Below are 20482 nucleotides of genomic sequence, written 5' to 3'. Positions count from 1 at the left end.
CTTTGCCTCAGAAGGACTTGAGAGAATTTCATTATTGGTAGTAATGATGATGGATTGATTTTGTTCCATTGCTTTTCCTGGTATCTCTGGTGACAAGATTTCGTTTTTGAAACAGTGAGGGTTAAGTCCAGCTGGCAATGCTACTTCAAAGCAAAGTGACTCCACATAGAAGGTAATTCCATTATTTGGAAGTCATTAGCACATAATCTTTGTACACTGAGTTTATCAGCTCTAGCCAAATGCACATTAATGGTGAGACAAACTTAACCAACAGGTAATAACTGCATATGATCTCCTATCATCTCTCTCCATGTCAAGCATCCAAGGGATATCTGTGTCGTTTATTAAGAAAAATATCAAGTAGTGCAGACCCCAAAGTCTTAGAAAATCTAGTCACATTACAACTTCTGTACCACTAAGGTCCATTATTTTGCCTGGCAGAAATGGAATTAATCTGTCCCGACTTTTCCTACATAAGATCTGATTGACTACTGCTGACATGAAATGTTCTGATGGTTGCAGACAACTTGTTGGTTTTGCCTTTTCTCAGGTGTTAGAGTTGAGATGACCTGTTTGGAATTCCTAAAGCTCTTTCTCTCTTTTAAAAATTTTATAAGAGAAAATTTCCTTTTTGTCAATGTTATGAAACCTTCTGTGTTCTTACAATGTCTTGGATAAATTTTTTGTTGTATATATAGCCTTTAATTCATGGGCATTTCTATTTTGCATTGGTTTCTATTGTCTTAACTAATAGTAACCCATTATATCTCTTTTTCAATTACTTATTCATGGCAAAGAAAGTCAACTAATCTGGGCCCAGTGCAGTAGCCTAGAGGCTAAAGTCCTTGCCTTGCATGTGCCAGGTTCCCATTTGAACGCTGGTTCGTGTCCTAGTGACCCTACTTCCCAGCCAGCTCCCTGCTTGTGGCCTGGAAGATCAATCAAAGGTGGCCCAAAGCCTTGGGACCCTGCGCCCATGTGGGACCCGGAAGAGGTTCCTGACTCCTGGCTTCAGATCGGCACAGCTCCAGCCGTTGCAGTCACTTGGGGAGAGAATCATTGGATGGAAGATCTTCCTCTCTGTCTCTCCTCTTCTCTGTATATCTGACTGTGTCATAAAAATAAACTTTTTTTTTAAAGAAAGTCAACTAAACTATTTCTTCTAAGTCTTACTGGCAAGGTTCTGTAGAATACTTTATATGAGTGTTAGGGTTGTATAGACACTCCTTAGTTTTCTGTGTCTTCAGCAATAGGTCCATTATTGATCTGTCTCATGCTTTACAGATTCTAAACTGTTCAGAGGAACTTCAAGACAATTCTTCAGAGAAGCAGTAACTGTTACACTAATATTTCTAACGTTTTTCACGTGTCACCAGGCTCCTCAACAAACTAAGGGAGCTTTCTGTTTCTGTCACATCCGGTCCAGACCTCTGCAACCACAGGACATGTCTATCCCACCAGTCCTTAACACAAGCAGTGTGTTGGCAAGGGTTTTTCAATGAGCTGTGCTTCAGCCACATCAGTCTCCTAGGTCCACGGGACAGACCATGGTCAGTGCTGCGCCTGTCCATGCTCTCACCACTTCCGCTGGCCTCTTCTGCTTCATCTACAGGTAGTCTTGGCACTTCCCATCCAAACTCACACTCTGTCTTGCCCAAGGTACCATTTCCCTCTCCCCCAAACTCTCAATGCCTTCACTTTCTGCTGAGTTTTGTTCCTTTTGCATATGATGGCACCTTTGATAATATTTTGTGTTTATAGAACTCTCTAATAGTCTACATAGAAGTATCATCTCGCCAGGAAAAGTCCCTTGAAGCAAGGGCTGTGTCCTGCTTATCCTGCTCTCCCCCATCACCCCTAATGCTGTTCTTGCTGTATATCATTTAGTATAAGTTTTTCTACCCTGCTGTGGTGTTTTCAGCCTGAATGTTGTTTATTCCACTATTGAAACACTTATCACATCCATTCCCCAGTATTATTTATTGTGAGGTCTGGATGATTCTTAGTCGTAACATATCTTTTTATTTTTCAAAGTACGTAAGATAGCATTGTGTATAAAAAGAATCTAAAAACACTTGCAAAGTTCCTGTGAAATTTCCACTTTAATTAGCAGCATTCTCTATTTTTTGAAAATCTATCCATAGCTTAGCATGATTACATTTGAAGAAATGGTATCTATATTTGGCATGTGAAAAGAAAATACTAGTTTGATGCTTCCCAAATTACTTCGCTCAAAAATAATATTAAAGACTAAATTTAAACATAAATCAGTCATGTTGTCAGTCTACCAGCATTTTAGAGGAAGTTTCCGTGCAAAAATGTGAAAATACATAGTGAACATAGTTGGTAGTTGCTATTTATAGAAAAGTTAAAATATTAATGTGTTATACTGTTCTCAGTGTAAGATTTTACATCTTTGCTAATTTGTGAACTTCAATATATTTAGAAATTAATAGATGTGTAGTTAGCAAAAACCTAATGGTATACCAGTCAGAAACTTACTTCCTTGTATTTTTCTTATTTCCTTGATTTAAGCATGATATGACATTTTTTCCTTCAGAAGTAGGCAGAACATTTTATGGATCAGATGAAATTTTTCACTGGGCTTTTCAGTAACTTCAATTAAAATTCAGCTCAACTTCATCTCTTACGCTTATCAAAAGCATCTGCCGTATTTTCCCTGCCGAACGACTTGAGCTGAAAATATAAGCATTTTCCTGTTATAAAAGTGCTGTGTCTGTGTAAAGTTAAAATAGCTTCTGAGGAAAATTTTCAACACATGGCAAAGAATTATGGTGTTAACAATGCAACTTTCAGAAAACAACCCTGGTGTCTCATTCAGCGATGTGACTGCATGGCTCGCCACACGGAAGGCCTTCTTGCTCAGCGTGTGCTTCATTCTTTGAAGCTTTAGCCTGCTCTTAGTTTCTTTGTCTGGCCCCTGGCCAGGATACAGCACAATGCCTGTCACATAACAGGTGCTCAATAGTATGCCCTCGATGAATGAATGAATGAATTCAAGTATAGAAAAGGCAGGATGTGCTGCTAATAGCCTAGCATTTTCTTTCAATATGGCAATGCCCTAAAAGTCCTAACACTAATTGGCAAAAAAAAAAAAAAAGGCAAATGACTTTGAGCAAATGAGGAAAGAAAAAACTATTGTGAGATACATATTATTAGAAAAGGGACTTACATCTGCCAGGAATTTGTCTAAAACTCCAACTCTAAAGCATCTACTCTGTAAGTGAAGTTCCCTTTGAATTTGTTCTGATGTTTATCACAGCCCCCAAATAATCAAAATGAAAGTCTTCTAACATCTATCTGGTCTTACACGAGGCTCAGATCCTGGTGCCCGAATCCGACTTTTGTTCTCTGTTTTGGAAAAGCCTGCAATTTGCAGCCCTTGACCCTGCACCGGCAGGGTTAGCCTGTTCTGCAGCTCCAATGTAATCGGGTGAATGGTGCTCCAGGGGTCCTGCCCTTGTGTGTCCCTTCACAGGTCTGAACAAACAGGCACACTTGCTGTCCCATGGTATGTTTGAAAAGAAAAATCCTTTCATAGATTCAGGCATATTTGATGTTAGACGTCATGTACAGTGTTTTTGATCAAACCAGGATAGCTTCGCAGAAGGAATTCAAGATGTTCTTTTGATGCTAGAGCTCATTGATTGAAAGCACATGGTAGATGTATAGCACAATTCTGATTTCTCACCCGTCCATCTGCAGATTTGTTACAGGTATAACAGACAAGTACAAGCTAGCTATATTGAAAATGTCCAGGACAGTGCTCTGATATAGGTAAATAATACAATCAAAGTAAATCAAACTAATTATATATTTGTGGTAAGACTATTTAAGATCTATTCAGCAATTTTCAAGTATTTATTATAATCTATAGTAGCTATGCTGTACAATGGCTTCCATACTTACTTTTCTTGTCTAAATGAAATTTTTATTTGTCCAACATCGCCCCATATTTCTCTGGTCCCTGCCCAACAATCATCATGCTACTCTCTAACCTCAAGAATTTAATTTAGATTCTACATGTAAGTGTGATAATACAGTGTTTGTCTATCTGTGCCTAACTTATTCCCCTTAGCATTCATTATGCCTACCAGCTTTATCCATGCTGTTTCCAATAACAAGAATGCTAAAAAAAAAAAACCAAATACATGGTATTCTACTAAGTCTGCACACACATTCTCTTTATCCATTTATATTTTGATGGAAATGTAGTTTGAATTCATATCTGAACTACTGCAAAAAACAATGCTGTGAATGTGAAAGTGGTGATTTTTTTAAAAATCAAGAATGCAATGCCAGCATTCATATATTTTTTTTCAAAAAATCTTTGCATTGTATAAGTAAATACATACATATATGCAATTATAATATATAATGAATTATCTTTAGGAAATCAGTTTCAAACACTGTGTGATTACTTCTATAAGAGCTGAAGATTTTCCTGGTTATTGTCTAACACAGTATGTATCAATTTTCCATTTTATTAAGAAAAATAACATTTAAGGGGCTCGCACAGTGGTGCAGCAAGCTAGTCCTCCACCTATGGCACCGGCAACCCATATGGGTGCTGGTCGGAGTCCTGGTTGCTCCACTTCTGTTATTGGCCTGGGAAAAGCAGCAGAGGATGGCCCAAGTTATTGGGACCCTGCACCCACTTGGGAGATTCATACTGACCTAGCTCTCGTCCTGGTTGCCATTTGCGGAGTGAATCAGTGCATAGAGCTTTCTCTGTCTCTCCTCTCTGTAATTCTGACTTTCAAGTAAAATACACTAATCTTTTACAAAAATGCATCTGAAATCTCTATTAAATAGTTGAAGTTCTAAAAATGGTAGTCTAATTAGGCAGACTCCAAAACAATTCATCATTCAGTCATTGTGAATAGGCATTTTTCTTTAGCTTAAAAAAGGATTTAAATTATGAGCAAACACAATGTAAACACACCTCTTGGTTTGCAATCAGTAAGCTGCATTATGCCCAAACACCTGCTCTCTGGTTGCTCCTCCTCATCTATTCTGGAACTTTATCACATATACTTTCTTGAGTTCTCAAATCATCTACTCCCACAGCCAACATTGTGGCACAGTATGTTAAGTCAACACCCCCAGTGCCAGCAGCTCATTTGAGTGTGGTTCCACTCATGGCTGTTTCACTTCCAATTCAGCTTTCTACAATGAGCCAAGGAAGGGAGCAGGTAGTAGCCCCAGTAGATGGGCCTCTGCCACTGACTTGGGTAGCCAGGGTGAAGTCACAGGTCCTGACTTTGGCCTTGCTCAGGTCTGGCCATCGCTGCCATTTGAGGAATGAACCAGTGGATAGAAGATCCTTCTCTCTCACTCTGTCTTACTATCTCTGGCACTATGTATTTCAAATAAGTAAAATTAATTTTTATAGGAGATTACTGACTCCCATAATTCTTTTCTATGTAAGCACTGTAGTACTCCTGTCTTATTTAAAAAATATATCCTACAATATCCATTCTTCTTTCTCTATGGACCATTAAGCTTCCATAAGGTGATGCTTTACTGACTGCTTGAACTCTTTCACTCATAATCACAAGGTGGTCTAGCTCCTTTCCCAAGTACTTCACTGAACTTGCTCACAATGGAGTCATTGTTGACTTCTCAGTTGTGAAATATAATAGACACCTTCAGTCTTCATCATTCATGTTTCATGTGCCTCTATTAATGGATACTCCTTTCAGAAAAATGTCTCTCCTTGTGTTTTATAAAACCATTCTCCTGCAACCCCCATGTGCTCACCCTATCCCTTTGGCTTATTTTTTTCCCTATAACTGATAATTCAATTCTGTCTCCTGAATTCAAATCGCTAGTGTTCATGGGCTTTCCCATGCATCTTTTTAGTTTGCTGTGTGTGCTTCTTGGGATAACTCATACTTTTTAGATTTAACTGCTTATACACAAATGTGCTTTCACATCAATGTCCCTGTATCAGTCACCTTATACAGACAACTGTCCACTAGATGGGTTTACAGAGATATATCACTAAAACTTTTAAAATATTCACCTGACCCTAAGCTCTAATAGAATGCAAATGGAACCATTTGTACCTCTGGCCCTTATGCTGTTTTGCTGTATCAAGGCTTCCTCTTTTGTAAAAATTAACAGATTTAACTAGGTGATATCTAAGCTTTCAATTAGCTCTAATATCTGATGACCCACCCTGGGAAAAGAGATGACACAGGTGTGAGGAGTGATGTTTTCATAACACAGGCATGCTTGTTTTTAAAAGCAAGGAGAATTTAACATGAAGGCTGATTCATTAAAATTGATTTATGCATTGAGAACTCCCCTGGTCATAATTAATTTTCATGAGCTTAAAAATCTTCATTTAGATGCATACATGTAGTGTCTCAAATTATAAGGCAAAAGCAAGGTGAACTGGTCGGGAAATATTTACAGGCAAGTTGAATACCACTGAAAATGTCAAAGCATAAGGACATTCACCAATGATAAGGCCCTGCAAAATAACTACAACATTTCCTTGTTTATTGTTTTCCAGTACAGCTAATCGCAGGGCAGACAGACAAGGTGCTCACTGCTGCTTTTCAGTTCTGCAGCAATGGGGAGTTGCAGCAGATTCTTGGTAGCTTGATGGCTGCTCTACTGCAGCCAAACACATACATTCTAATGTATGAGTCTCTGGAAACCTTCTTTTGCTAAAGAAAAAAAAAAGATACAGATTCTGAAGAAATAAATGAGCTACTGTAAGTCAAGACTTGCAGAGGTCAGAACCTGAAATTGAAGGAACCTTCTGAGAACAGGATCATCTCACTGGACACCAGCTAGTTTTTCATTATGGGTGAATGAAGTAGTCTGAAATGCCAGGGAGGATTTAGACCACAATTGAAAGTGCCATTTCCTTGATGCAGATAAGATGTAAATCAGCAGCTCAGGGTTTGTAGAGAAGTAAAACCACACCAGTGCCCTCTTCAAATCTAAGAAGGGTTAAAATCTAAGGGAGCCAATTTTGAGATTTATCCGTAGTAACTTTATATTTTATAGTCACTTTAGAGCTATAGAAATTTTGTAGAAATTTTGTATACTACAGGTGAATAAAAAGAATAAAAGACACCCCCCACATCTAAGAATTTAAGGGTTAACTGCAATTACTGCTTTCTTGTGGGATTTCACTATCTGTATGTATATAAACATATTAGTAAGTCAATATGTATTTATATGTCTAAATATACATATGTACATAGATATAACTGGATCAATTTCACAATTTTTCTGTCATGAAACCACCAAAGCTTGGAGAGATCTCATTTTATTACAAGAAAGCTGCTGATTTCTGAAGTTTTATAAATGCATTACCATATCAAACCCTCTTCACACTGCTAATACTTCCTAGCATTGTGACATTCTTTAACACATGAAAATAAAAGCAGTTAAAGAAGTTAAAACTACATTACGTGGTATACAGGAATACATTTGAAATAACTCGTGAAATGAGTGTACAACAAGCTTAAATGCTGAAAGATTACATTATTGGGTAGATTTAGCACAGATTTCCTAACTATTGTAATTAATTAATTAATTAATTTTATTGGAAAGGTGGATTTACAGAGAAGAGGAGAGACAGAGAGGAAGATCTTCCATCCAATGATTCATTCCCCAAGTGGCTGCAATGGCTGAAGCCAAGCCAACCCGAAGCCAGGGGCCGGGAGCTTCCTCTGGGTCTCCTATGTGGGTGCAGGGTCCCAAGGCTTTGGGCCATTCTAGACTGCATTCCCAGGTCACAGGCAGGGAGCTGGATGGGAAGTAGGGTTGCCAGGATATGAACCAGCACCTTTATGGGATCCCAGCGTGTACAAGGTGAGGACTTTAACCACTATGCTATCGCACTGGGCCCAACTATTTCATTTTTGAATGTGCATTATAATTTATGAAATGTTGTCCTCACTTTCATTTCACACTACTCATTTCTAAATGTGCTTCAAAACAAACAGGACATGCTGCTGTACAAGGGATGGATGACCATATTCTCCACTCCCAAATTGGGCTATCGCAGGTCATCTCATTCACTGAGCCTGCATACCCACACACTGTGGAGAGACATTGCAAGACGCAAGTGGCAGTGACCTTAGCAAGACCTGAGGGCTTTGGACTTTATTTAGACGCATTTGCTCTCACCTTAGGAAGCTACCTAATCTCAGCCAACCTCAGCTTCCTTAGACGGCAAAAGATTTCCACAAGTTCGTGCGCATGAAAGCAACACACAGGACTCAGCCCAGGAGTCATAGAGTAGCCGTCTAAGCAAAATACCCCTTGGCTTTGCGGAAGTCTCCGCACATACGTGAGGAACGGTCTTGGTGGCCAGAAAGGACATGAATACATTATAAGCATGTATGACCTTATTGCTTGACTAATCTCTCCAAAATCTTCTGACGCAAAATGAAAACGTGTTGAAAATAAAATTCAACAACATAAAGCGTAACTTGTCTGGGGGCAGAATGAGTGAGGATAAAAGAATGTAGGCGGACTTTGGAGAAGCACTCAAACTGCCCTAAGAAGTTTATTTGCTGATTATGAGTCATTGTTTTGATATTTGTACCTGGTGGTTTAAAATTCTATTCCTTAATTTTAAATTGGAAATGTTTTATTACTATCATATATAAGAATGTTAATTCAACAAACATTACTTGTTTGCTGGGTGACAAGACAGTGCAGGACAAAGCACTCAGGCCCTGAGCAGAGACTACAGTGACCTGAGAAGGCAAGAATTCCACCCCACGTTAGATTATCAGGAAATAAAGCAGACTTTGCGCAAGTATGATTTGAAACAGATTTTGAAAACAATAATTATGCAAGGCATCAAAAGTCAGAGCATTAATAACAATGAAACATTCAATTTAGCTCTAGGAATTGAGGCACTCAAAACAAAAACCAAGAGTGATAGATTACCCAGTTTTCTTTATACAATAACAAAATCTTATGAGCTTATCTTCCAAGATACATATCTTCCCTGCAAAAATTCCTATAGCAGTTATGTGGCATAACCACTTATTCTGACGATATTAAGAAGCTTTTAACATGATGCTATAGCAGTTGTTCAAAGTCATGCTTTCTTGGTTTACCTGAAGAGGCGCGTCTCCTGATTAACTTCAACAGTAATCCAGAGCACCTAAGTAAACACTTGTCCAGTAGTCACATTATGTGCGAATGGAGAGATAGGAAGAGTGAAATCAGCATGCTCTCAATACGTGTTTTACTATATGACAGCACTTGGAGAAAGTGCATTGTATATACCATTGGGACAGTCAGTTCAAAGTTAAAGTTGCTGATAGTTGCTAAAGAAGCTGATAAGCCACAGGATTGGCTAAAGGAGAGTTATATGCTTACACAGCAGGTGTAGGAGGAAGTGTAGTTGACATCTTTACCGAAAAACTAGGAAGCCTAGGTTTAATCTCGCACAGAGGTGGGTAATTACGACACTCTAAAAGAAAAAAAAAAAGTCTGATTCAGTTCTGATTTTGTATGTTTCATGAAGCATGAAAGAAACAATTTGCACCTAGGAAAATCTATGAGTTTTTCTCACGATTAAAGTGCATGGATACATAAAAGAACCTAAGGCACATTATTTTTTTTTTTTTACAAATCTCTGCATAGTTAAATAGGAAGGCATGGTAATGGGTACTGCACAATAATGAATATGAGAGGATGCATCTTGTATTTTTTAGCACTGCTAATATAAAATTTTATCACCGATATGAAGATAGAGCTTCTTACGAAGGCTAGTCTTGAGGCCAACGTGGTTCAACCTCTCATTTTGTACTTTCCGAGTAACTTACATACTAATCCAGCCAGTGAGATATATAGTCTGTAGGAGGCATGGCATAGTCCTTTGGTGAGATTTAAAATTGTAATTAAACATTTCAGGAGAGCATAATGATGGTAGCTTCACCAGGGATTGGGGAAGCCTTCTGGGCTCCCTTAATTGGTGCCATAACTTAAGATGCAAATTATAGGGGTTAGGCTCATAGCTCCTTCCAGATCAAGCACTGTTATAATCCTCCATCTGTAAGGAGATTTCCTCAAGGAGTAGTAGACTGTTACCTCCTTTGCCTCTTTCCTAGCTGAGCAACACAATTCGGTATCTTCTAGTCTACTGAAGCCAAACAAGGTGGAGAGAGAGAGAGAGAGAGAGAGAGAGTGTGTGTGTGTGTGTGTGTGTGTGTGTGTGTGTGCATGCATATGTGCACAACAAAGTGCCAACATTTTCATCAAAAGTCAGAACTTTGAGTGTTTCTGAAACACAGCCAGAAAATGCAAAGGAGTCAGAAGACGTAACAAGAGAGATCCTTTAAGAAAAACACCTGTGTTACAGGTATTATTCACAGTGATTAACATCTCATGTCACTCTGCTAGAAAGCCTATGGGAAGAAGGCTAACATTTAAAAAAAATGTAGGAGAAAATGTTGCATCTCCAAATTTTGACAAAAATATTTATATGTAGAATGAAACAATTTTTTTTAAGTAAAAGGCAAATGCATGAGAATTCAGAGCACTTGATGAGGGAAGGGGAAGCGTTTAGGGCTCTGGCTGAATGCAGGCCTCCTGCAAGTCTGTGTCATTCCATTTTGGCTTATTTCCCTCGAGAAGGGAGTTTAGATTTCAGGAGCTCAAAACTTTCTAAGGAATAGAAACCAAATGTCTTGAATGATATAATAGGTTTTTATATCTAGGTACTCCCTTAGCTCTCCAGACTCATCTCTGCATAAGCTTCAGTTACCCTAATACTTTTTTACTATAGTTTAACTAAAATCGAAAGCTCTATTCCAGCATCAGATCCTTCCTCAGGAGTAGAGACTTGGTTCTGAGGAGTTGGTTACCATTGCTTTCCACTGCTCTTAGGCTTATATAACACCATCAAAGGATGCTCAGGCCTCGGCCCCTTCGTCCCCAGAAGGCTGCCTGATGACTCCCCCACATCCCAGCTCTCTGGCCTGGCCCTGTGTACAACCACAATAACCAGCCACATTCATTCCGTGACTTCTCCAGTTCTCTCCTCCTAGGGTGAGGAATGCGTAACTAAGATACAGATCATGAAATTTTAACATGAGACTTGGTCATGCAATTATTCTGAAAATGGGCACATAGCTGATTTGTCACCTTATCGTTGAAAAATAGTGAAGGAACATAGTATATTTTGTGTTATATTATTTTGCATTTGAAAATACAAATCATTTCATGAGCTAGGGCACAAGATAAAAGACCAAGATTTAAATATTTTATACTGAACGTGTAGCTGTGTCAAGCAGACTTCTGAAGAAATAATAGGAAAAATATGAGAGCCCTCCAGTGGCCAGAACATTATGTGCAAATTCCTATAACCACCCATTCAATATTTTCCCTTCCCAAAAGCTTTCTAAAATTCCAAGCAAAACTTTTTCTTTGCTTGCTTCTGCATGTGACTATAATATTATCTAAATTGTTTTTTTTTAGGACTATGGAGAAAATAGATGTCGAATCTGAAGCCACAGGCAATAGTGGCCCAAATGACTCATTTATTTATAAATGATTTTGAGCATTTGCTCAAATTAGCCATGTAAGGCAATACAGCATCTTGTCCCGAAAAGAATAGTTGAGTTCCTTCTGCTGCAGCCATTGAGAGAAATGTGCCTGGATACTAAAACTATCCAATGCATACAAAGGACTCAGTCAACACTAGCCGTGCCTGCTGCTTCTGTGTTCCCCTTAAGCACAGAATTCTATTTTAACACATATATTTCTAGACTTGTAAAAGCATTGTGTGTGTGTGTGTGTGTGTGTGTGTGCATTTCTAAGTTGTGGTTTTGACGGTTTGCATAAGAAATAGGCTGGCTTCTCTGCTAGCAAATGCATATCTAACTAAGCCAGGCGGCAGCACTTCCATTCACTTCATCCCTTGTCATCAGATTACCAGTAATGGTTTGGCAGAGAGCCCGGAGTAACATCTCTGCATTGAAAATTGTCAGGCTCTAAAATTCACCCAAATCCTACAACAATTGGGGAATTCCATTTACTTTGTCTTAATTAAATTCATATTTTACATGACCAGAAAGTAAAGTCAATTGTGAAAGCACACACACTCATTTCAACATCTGAATCCATAAATGTGATACTCAAAATTAGCTGAGACTCTTTTTCAAAAATATAAACCAATATACTGAATTCCTATCATTTGAAATCTTCAAAACCACCCCCAAAAGACCAGTATTTATTTTAGGTTTGTGACAACACAGTAGAAATGACAATAAAGGATGCCTGCTACTTTAATTTCTTACCCAGAATTTTGTAATTATTTTTTTAAACATTACAGAGAAAAGAAAAAAAGAAAATGCCTATGAATTTCTCCTTTGGTTTAGCTGTACATGTAGTGTTATTATGTCAGTGTTTCTAAGCTTTAAAAAAAAATTGATTGGTATCTGTGAATGACCTTCAAGAATTTCAGCCTACTGTAAGACATGATATGGGTAACACTCAGAAATTATACTCTCACAGTGTAAGTTATTGCTTAAGACAAAAGGGGACATTTCTGGGCGCTACGTTGTACCTCCAAGGCCACTGGGGCACCATATAGGAAACTGGAGCAATAACTTATCCCTGTGCAATGAAAAATATAATGTAACTTATACATCAGGATCCTCTGCCTCATTAAGTTAAACACTTCCCTCATGCCATTTTAGAGGAGAGACGGCAATACTGTAAATCTAGGTAACAGATTTATGTTCTGGTGTCTAGCACATAGTTACACTAGATATTTCTGAACATTCCAAATGTTTTAGGTGCTAGGCGGTTCCTGAATGTGGACATAACTGACTTCATAATTCAGCGAACAAGCATCATGCTTGCTGTGTGACTGTTCAGAGTTGCCAACAGAGTAGCCCTCCATTGTGAAAAAAACATTTGAAGATTTTTCCACAATGAAATTGTAGAGGTGCCATTGTCATCCTTATAATGTCTGAATCTTATTAGACCCCCAGGGAGGAAAAATCTTAACAAAAAATTAATTAAAACAAAAATTGCATGCCAAGAATTAGTGCTACTCAGGATTTTAAAGGAGTGATTTCCCTTTCTTCAGTGCAGCGAGAAGCTGTGGTTCACAAATAGTTTTTAAGTATTGTTTTGTATTTTACTTCAGAATTGGGGGCAGGAATTGAAATTGTTAATGAGTTCAAAACAAGGTCACGAAAGGACACTAATGGAGTCACATCTCAATCACTGTAATATAAACCACACAATTCCTGGGTAGGATTTGCTTTGAGTGCAGTTGGTGGTACTACACAACTTCATGGAACAATGGATTCATTTTATATGGTCATACAGCACTTCACTAAATCCGGCGTGCTTTGTAAGGAAGAAAGTTAACATTTTGTTCTTGCTAGTCTATTACCTTTCCTGTACAGAAAAGTTCCTTATTTGAAAACTCTAGTAGATACCCAACAATTAATTTTTCCTTTCTAAATTTTAAATCTATGAACTTACACTAGGAGAAATCAATAACAACAAAATGAAGGAATAGAAATTAAAGTTGAAGATGAGACTTTCCTGAGAGGATCTTCACTAGGAAATGATGGCTTGACAACATGTGAGCGTACTCTAAGTGGAAGGAGCGTTTCGGGCCTTGAGTAGAACAGGGCAAATTATTTCTGAGTTCTTGGTTCTGAGGAACACAATACATCTCATCTGTGGTGAATCGCAAATTATAGGCCTGAATAGCATTGAATATTATTGGATGCTCTGTCAGCTTAACGTTTTATTTTTCTGGAAGGATATTTAAAATAAAGCCCTTTATCAGGGAAATGAAAACAAAGTATCCTAAAGTAAGGATATTCATAATCACACTTTAAAATGTTTAGCCTTATGTTCTGAAAGTATTAAATAACCTTAAATATTACCACGTCTGAAACATTAATACAATATATGGGGAGGTGGTAATTTACCAAAGTGTGCCTTTTATGCTGAAACATAATTTCTTCCCCTCACTCTCTCCCTTTCTAGCATCTATTAATCTAAAGTTCTGTGGCCAAATTACCATGAAAAACACTGGTTTAACAGGTCAAACACGCTTCTTCAGAGCTTTAAAATTAGCCCTTAACACTAATGTTCATCTGAATATCCTAAAGGAAAATGAAATACACAGAATTTACCAAATTCAGTTGATTCAGGATGATTATCTATCTCCCCACCATATAAATATAATTTCCTAGAATTATTGCTCCTAAGAAGATAAACTACCTAATGATAACCACTTCAAAAATGTTAAGAGTCTCATTGATCTTCACGAATTCTATCTTGTTAGTGGTTAAAACTAAATGCTAAAGAAAAGGTAAGCTATTAGTGATATCAATACTGTACAAGATGATGTATTTTTAGTGTAGAACACATATCCCCATTCCTCTGCAGCATTCATCATAAGCCTAGGTCTTTGATAAAACTAGGAGTGGGACATGGGAACTGCATCCAATAATAAATTTCTCCATTTCTCAACCGCACATGAGCAATCTGTAGAATGGGGAAACCAGTAACATTTCAGATTTGCTCTCTGCACTTTTGCTGGAATTGCCCTAGGGAGGCTCTTGCCACTTTTCTGAAATAGTTCATGGGCAGGATTCTGAGTGATCAGTGAGATAAAATTCTAAGATTTTGTAGTAATGGAGAAGCTGTGGCAGAAAAGGTCACAGACACTTGGGAGATGGCAAAGATTGACAGAGTTGAAAGTCTCCGTGCAGATGAATGTCAAACAATGCAAATATACCAACGATTTGAGCAACAGACTGTGGGGAGCCTACCTATGTACGACCGTGTGATCTGTTCAGAGATGTCTGAGGCTTGAAGTCTAGCTTGGCAGTATTCTGGAGACATGGGGATGTCTGTGATCTGTCGGGGCGAAACCCATTAAGTCTCCTCTTAAATATTCCAACCCTTTCTCTTTCCACACAGGCAGTAGGATTGTGCTTCCCAGCCAAGTAAAGTTCGCAGTGGCCATGCAAATGTGAAAAATAAAAAAAAAATGGGTCAATCCCAGGGAATACTAGCAATAAAAAGAAAGGTTTTCAGCACTCCTGTAATGGGTAAAAGGCACAAGTGAGAAGGCAACCCTGTTTTTGATACGCCACACTTGGTGATGTTTATTAAGCCAGGAAAGCACACTGAGTAAATGTGGGATGATTCCTAGCTGTACATCTTTCTTTCATCACATATAAAGTAAAATAGCAACATATGCCTCTTACCTACAAACTATTGGCTGCCTCTGAGAGGATAATCACTGCATTTATTTGAGGTGTTAGCAACATCTTTTGGAGAGTAAACACGTTTCTATAAATGTGTGTTAAGAAATGATGTGAGACATGGAAAACCGCTTGCATTAGAAGATTCATTTCTTAAACTGTGTCCTTAAATAAACCTAGTTAAGGTATCCATCTTCCCGAACTGTGATTAATTGTGAATTAATTGCTTTAGCATCCATAAATCCGATAGTGATCACATTATATGGGAATGCATAAAAAGGAAAGTGCTAGTGGAAAAGAAAAACACAGGTAGCCCTTTCATTCTCCTTAAAATAAGCCCACGTTTTCAAAGCTTTCAAGACTCAAGATATTTCTAAGTCATCCTCACACAGTATTTGTTTTGCAAGGCTGTGCGGCTCAGCTGTATTTATGCAAATAAATATACTCCTATCTTATAGTTTATAACATAATACATGATTCAAATATATATTGCATTTAATTCTTTAGAATGTGTTCAGGTCTCTATATTGTAATAAAATGCTAACTGCATTCTGAGCAGAAACAATTATTGCTGAGAAAAGCAAAAATGACTTAAAATTTACTTAGAACCAGTTTTTTAAAAAACTTACTCACTTTTATTTATTTGAAAGGCAGAGAGACCGAGAAAAACAGAAGCAGTGAGGCAGAAGAAGCTCACTGTGGCTGGTTTATCCTGCAAATGCCTGTCTGAGCCAGAAAGGCACGCAGGAGTGAGGGGCTGGGAACTCGGCTCACATCTCCCATGTCTGCAACTGGGACACAGGGACTTGGACCATCCTGGTTACTGCCAAGCATATTCACAGGAAGCTGGGATGCAGAGTGGAGTCGGGGCTTCAACACAGAATTCCCTCTTAATGACTCTTGACTACGAATCTCTGACAATAAATGACCAATTCATCACACTCAATTTATACTATCTTATGTCATCAATATGCTTCATTGGGCAAAAATGGAAATATACAATCCTCTCTCCCCAAAACCACCACAAGCAGCAAATATGATCTCTTGAGCCTGCCTGACAAATAACTTCATTAATGATGGCTACTACTCTAGTCAACATTTAAGATTAAAAGAATAATGATGGGGCAACATTTGGAGAGGCAGTTATGACAGTTTGGAACACCCACATTCTGTATTGGTGTGCTGGATGACAGCACTGACGCTGCTTCAGCTTCTAGCTTTCTGCCAGCGTTCACACTGGGAGGTGACAGGTAATGCTTTAAGTTGCTGAGTCCCTGCTAGCCATGTGGCAGACCCAGGCCGGGATCTTCCTTCTTGGTTCTGATCTCAGAGCACTGTGAGCATTTAGGGAGTGAACTAACAGATAGGCCTTTCACATGAAATGAATCAATGAGTTAAAAATTTAAAAAGAACGGTGAGATGTTGAGTCAAAATAAAAAGGAGGAAAGGGGAGGAAAAAATATTATGTGTTATTTCTTTAAGCAGGCAGCGAGAGGTTTCTGTGTACCAGTTACTGAGAACAAAAATGAGTAACTCACAATCTATGTCATTAAGTGCTCCCAAAATAGCAGGTGAGCTATACAATTAAAAAAAGTACAGTGAAGGTTACTTGTGAGCTAACACATGAAAGAGAACTAGGATTTCTCCACCAAGGAGATGAGCGTAAAAACAAAAAACAGACACAGAATTTCCAAGTTCATGAGCACAAGGTGTGCTCTGTGAGGTACTTCTGGAGGCTGCTTGTGTGTGGAAAAGAAGGTGAATAGGTCATTTCCATGCTCTGTGTGTGTGTGTGTGTGTGTGTGTGTGTGTGTGTGTGTGTGTAGCGTGGAGAGGTCATGGTAATATGGGATAGGTATGAAAATAGAGTAACTGCAAGTAGAATGGGAAAATGCTGTTGTTTTTAGTGTCTAGTTGTTTTGATTTAATTGAGAGGCAGAACAACACATACACACAGAGAAAGAGAGAGCGAAAGAGCGAGCGAGAGAGAGAAATGCTTTTCAATTTGCTGAATCACTTCTCAAGTGTTTACAACAGCCAGGGCTGGGCAAAGCAAGGATCCCAGAATTCCATCTTAGTCTTCCATATGGCTGACATGGACCCAAGCACTTGAGCCATCATCTATCCCCCTCAGAATGCATTACCAGGAAGCTGAAACTGAATCAGAGGTGTGACTCAAAGCAGGCACTCTGACATATGATGGGATTAAGCAGCTGTTTAACCCACAGCACCACAAAGATAATCCCTATGGTAGTGTTTTAAATGTGGAGATATTGGGTGTGGGCCAAGAGAAAGCAGAAGTCAAGGCCGACAGCTGAAAGAGATGGCAGTGGGCGGAGTAGAGATTAAAAAGATTACTAAGGAAAGAGGCCAATCAGGGACAAATGAAAGGACTGTTAAGCATCTTTGACAGATCATATAAAGTTGGAAAACGTGAGTTTTCTAATCATCATACGCATGCAATTTTCTTCAAAAGGTTCAATTAAACCAGGCCACACCTGAAGAGAAAAAGAATCAAAGAAACTATTCAAAATCATGCATGCTATCATCAGGCTGATATCTTTTTCAAGAATGAGAAGTGCAAATAATCACAATGACTCTAAAGGCAGGAGAGTGAATTTCCAATTCTGGTAATGACAGTGAGATCATTTGGACTGACAATTACAGTGAAAGTAAAAATATGGAATTATAAAAAGAGCCAAGAAGATAATGGTGAATTAGCACATGAAAATTTGTAAGCCCAGAAGTCAGAGAGAGAAACTCAGCTTTTATAAGGTTTGGTCCTTGGGCATAGGACTTACCAGGGAAAGAATTCAGGAATATTTAGGAATTGCATGCAACACACCAAGTCCTAGGGCTTCAAGTGGGGGTCTTTAAATGACACACACTGGGATCTATTCAATGGTCATACCTTTAGTCAGAGTAGACATAGCCTAAGCTGATGTGCAGCCTTGCCTTTTGTCACAAAGATGGCCAGGGGACGATAGGGGCTGTATCTTGTGTGAGGTGATTATGGTGTGACACTTGCCACAGTTCCCTGACAGGAGCAACGTCAAGCCCTCTTGGGATCGAACAGCATCCTTTTTGCATCTCAGCTTACTCTTCCAAGTAATATTAAAAATACATTTCCAGCATATAGCCAATGACATCCAAACAACCAAGGAAATAAGATACCATGAGTAAGAACCAGCAGGAAGAGGAATAATAGAAATACTTTTGGTATCATCTGAGAGATTATAGTTAGCAGACACACATTATTAAATAAACACACTTACTATTTTCAAAGAAATAAAAGCCTGATAGCTTTATCAGGGAATAAGATACCATAACAGTGACATAATAGTACAGAAATATTTATTTTGTTTCTTGCCAATACCATTTGTCACAATTAAAATTTTTTTTTACATTTTAGAATTTACATTGGATTTGCATACACTGAATATAAAACAAAACCCTACACTGATAAGCCTAATATAATTTTTATTCATTTTCATAATTGGATCAGAAATGTGTTAGTTGGGCAGAAGCTATGCCTAAATGTGCTCGCAGGTAGACCTGTGTGTGTAGGGGGAGGGGGTGAGCAGACAGGTACACACTCTTCAATTGTTTTGAAGCACCTGTGATTTTTGTTAGTTTCACTCCCACTACCAACTATTTAGGGCATTGGTGGTTAGCACAATGTCACCAGGCATCCCATGTGTCATTCAAAGCTTACAACACTTCCATCTGCTCATAGAATAAAAATTAGCAGCAAATTTTGCAACCTAATGGGTTCATTGCAAGTACCACTGAAGAGTAGGTTTGATATCCCAATTTGCCCAAAGTGATTAGATTTTAGAGTTTGAAATGCATAATTTTCCAATGGACTTAGTCCTCTGACTTTAAAACACACAGCAATCAGATTCTTCCTTAAGACCGACACGAAAAGAGGGGAAACTGAGCACTAACATCCATCAGAGGGGAGAAACGGAGAGCAGAGTTGGGGGAGAAGCCAGCAGAGAAACCAAGAGGGATCAAAGCAAAGCTGGGCCAACTCCACCCTCCAGTTGGCCTTGCTTAATTATTCAAAAGTTAAAAAAAATACCAAGTGACTCTATCAACATGTTCATTTTTATTTCAAAAGAATAACCAAAATATGATTTATTCCATCAAAGTTGAAGGAAAGCTCCATATTAAGTTATCTGTGATTTGTCCCTGGTTAAGTCAACTATGTTCATTAGAATCTCGTCTACCGGAAAGAGCAAACACGGGCCAGTCACATCTCACAACTCTTCAGCCCCACAGTCTGCTATAAGAGCATCAGCAGTTTTATTTTCCCCATATAAAGTAGAATTTCCAATTCACACCATGTACTCAGTGACTATTATGGATAGTATTTATTCAGAAGGAATGCTGGGCAAGTTTGGAAAAGCTGTCTCTAAGAGCAGAGGGAGAGGTCATCTGACAAAACAAGAAACAAAAACTATACATGGGCAAAATGTGGAGGGAGCTAACATTTTTTATTCTTTCCTGCAATGAAAACAAAACAAAACATCCCAAAACATAAAAACTTTGTGACTCTCTGAAACAGTTCGGTAATAGCCAATTCAAGAACCCTCCCCCTTCCTTCTCCTCTCTCAGGCCCTGTACAACCAAAATACTTCCATTCACTTAGCAAATATCAGCTCTCTGGAGGAACAGAACCTGTTTGGAATTAATGAGGCAACATAAAAAAATAACTTCTATTAATAAAGTGTTCCCTTCGATGGAGATTGCCCACTTTCTTCCTCTGTTGCTTTTTAAAAGTAGAACACTTTCAAAGGCTCCTTAATGCACATTTAAGCACCTTTTCCCTCTCTCTTTTCTTTTCATTTTTTTTTAATTAGGAAGTGACTTAGGGTTACACAAGGGCAACTGAGCTCCATCTCACAATAACACTGTTTCATGCAATGACAAATGGACACAGTAACCTTCAGTTTCCCCTGTCACACAGAACCACTGACATTGTAACTCTAAATTCAGGCTGCTAAACGGAGGAGCTCACAGAAGGAAGAGCAAGCAAGGTTAAAGTGTTACAAATCTGTATGTAAATTTCAAAATGAGGCTAAAATATCCTATTTTTTTCATGCTGCATAAAAAGTAAGATACCACCAATCTTAAGACAGGTAACAACGCTGAAAAACCATATTCATTATTGCCTTTTCATTCACATCAGCACAAAGAAAAATCCAAACATTAACCCTCCC

At 38.4% G+C, this 20482-nt stretch overlaps 1 protein-coding gene across 5 annotated transcripts in view; it reads right to left on the bottom strand.

The window, feature by feature from the left end:
• The window catches only part of DTNA (dystrobrevin alpha), a 301963-nt gene that overhangs the window by 196275 nt on the left and 85206 nt on the right, over positions 1-20482 (bottom strand). The window lies entirely within an intron of this gene.

The sequence above is a fragment of the Ochotona curzoniae genome, unplaced genomic scaffold, assembly GCF_017591425.1.
Source record: "Ochotona curzoniae isolate NIBS_2020 unplaced genomic scaffold, NIBS_Ocur_1.0 contig_43, whole genome shotgun sequence".
Taxonomy (NCBI): domain Eukaryota; kingdom Metazoa; phylum Chordata; class Mammalia; order Lagomorpha; family Ochotonidae; genus Ochotona; species Ochotona curzoniae.
Note: the sequence above shows the minus strand (reverse complement) of the source record. Positions and strands in the feature narration are given on the sequence as shown.